At 46.2% G+C, this 2,500-nt stretch overlaps 1 protein-coding gene across 1 annotated transcript in view; it reads left to right on the forward strand.

Moving 5' to 3' along the window:
* b4galnt4a (beta-1,4-N-acetyl-galactosaminyl transferase 4a) overlaps window positions 1-2,500 on the forward strand; it is a 283,146-nt gene that overhangs the window by 114,440 nt on the left and 166,206 nt on the right.

Genomic DNA, 2,500 nt, shown 5'->3' on the forward strand with positions numbered 1-2,500 from the left:
TCTCCCCAATTATATCTGGCCAATTACCCACTCTTCCAAGCTGTCCCGGTCACTGCTCCGCCCCCTCTGCTGAGCCAGGAGGCTGCAGACTACCACATGCGTCCTCTGATACATGTGAGTCACCAGCTGCTGCTTCTCACCTGACAGTGAGGAGTTTCGCCAGGGGGACGTTAGCGCATGGAGGCTCACGCTATTCCCCCTAGTTCCCCCTCCCCCCCGAACAGGCACCTCGACTGAGCAGAGGAGGTGCTAATGCAGCGGACTAGGACACATACCCACATCTGGCTTCCCACCCGCAGACACGGCCACTTGTGTCTGTAGGGACACCCAACCAAGCCGGAGGTAAACAAGGGGATTCCAACCAGGATCCCCATATTGGTGGGCAACGAAATAGACCACTACACTACCCGGATGCCCCCCTTCCCTTTTCATTTGTCGATCGCCACAGTTCTCCTCCTTTCCTCCCTACACCTCGCAAACCAGCACCATGATCAATCTTGCTGCTCATCAGTGTGCAGAGGGACTCCAGTAATCACAGTCCAGATCTTAATTATCGTCAAACACACAGCGCAACTGTTCTCTGCATTCCCAGTGATTAGTGCTCCATTCTGCATGCACTCACACGAGAAGGGTCCTCCCTCCATAATGGAGAACAGGTTATGGGAAGAGTTTCTTACAAGAGCTGATTTTGGGTATGGCCCCGGACACAGATTGAAGGTTTTACTGAATTAAATAAACTAACTGAGGTGAGAAAATAATGGAGTGACGGCAACTCAGTTGAATTGGTTAAATGATAACACCGGCGTAATTTATGTTTTTCTCTTTGTGGACAAATGCCATGAAAAGGCTAAATTCCCTATACACACAGGTCTTTTCCAGAAGTCTGCTTGCCACATTGGAAGTAAATAAAAAAGTGCAGCTCTGAAATAATGAAAACGGCATTTATTACATGTAACAGTTTGCCGCCTTTTAAAGTCACCTTTGGAAAAAGTGGAAAACATGGGTTTTCCCCAATAATGGATTATGCTAATTAAGTCTGAAGCTATGTCTCTGCAAGCTGTATTTAAAGATTTCTTCTTTAAACAACGAGATCCTGTGGCTTCCTGGACGGGAGCTCAGTTTGGCATGGGAAAGACTTGTGAATATGGGGTGTGTATGGGGGAATTTAATCTTTTCATAGCATCTGTTGCCAATAAGGAAAACATGAAATTGCACCTGTGTTATCCTTTAAGAAAATTGTGTTTGGCTCGCTGTAACCCAATCAACCCTATCCACTGGACTGAGCAAGGAAATCGTGTTTTCAGCTTCTGAGAGCTATGACTCAAAAAAGCTTGCGTGCTTCCATGTCCCGTGTTTCTTTTCTTTGAAGAGAGTAGGAAGGCCACACGTATTTTATGCTGTGATAGTTTTGTGACAAAACTTTGAAAAAAATGCAGGAGGATATCGCTGTCCTCTGCACATCCATCACTGTCTGCTTTGGTTCGGCCACCAAACAGGACAGGGATGGACTAAAATGGACAGTCAGGTCTGCAGAGAAAATCATTGGTGCTAACCTGCTCTGTATTCAGGATTTATACACCTCCGGACTCAGGGAATGGGCCGGCAACATCACTGCAGACCCATCACACCCTGGCCCCAACCTGTTTCAACTCCTCCCCTCTGGTAGGCGCTACAGAGCACTGTACCCCAAAACAACCAGACATAAAAAAACAGTTTCTTTCCGCGGGTTGTCATTCAGATGAATGCTTTACACTGTCAATAAATCCAGCCATTTTGTATACACTGTACTGCACATTGTACATACACTGGTACGCTCTGTCATGTCCATCTACTTCAGGCATGTATGTAAGTAACCTGCTAACATCTATTTCAGCATCTCTGATATATTCTCTGCACCACTGACTGCACCTTATCACCTCTTATTTCACTTGTATGTAGTCAATCCTTGTGTATATATATCCTTGTTTATAGCGGCATGGGGGCCCAGTCATTAGTGCTGTCGCCTCACAGCAAAAAAAGTCCTGGGTTTGAACCCCGGGATTGTCCAACCTTAGGGGTCATCCCAGGTCGATCTCTGTGTGGCGTTTGGATGTTCTCCCCATGTCTGTGGTGAGTTTTCTTCAGGTGCTCCAGTTTCCCCCACCATCAAAAAGACATGCATGTTAGGGTAATACTCTGTCCGTGCCCCTGACCGAGGTTGGTCCCCGGGTGCTGCACGGCTGCTGCCCACTGCCCCTAGCTACACAGCTAGGATGGTTTAAATGCAGAGTTTAATTCCCCTATGGGGATCAATAAAGTATCTCAAAATCAAAAATAAAAAAAAATAATCAGAAACTATATCTGGAGATTATTGCGTTATAGTGTTGTTATTCTATGGTAAGTACACCGAGAGGGCCACGAAACCGGAGTCAAATTCCATGTGTGTGCAAACCTACATGGCCAATAAACACGGTTCTGATTCTGATATCTAATAGCGGAGCAGGAGAGATCATTTCAATGT

This window comes from Lampris incognitus, chromosome 6 (assembly GCF_029633865.1).
Source record: "Lampris incognitus isolate fLamInc1 chromosome 6, fLamInc1.hap2, whole genome shotgun sequence".
NCBI lineage: Eukaryota > Metazoa > Chordata > Actinopteri > Lampriformes > Lampridae > Lampris > Lampris incognitus.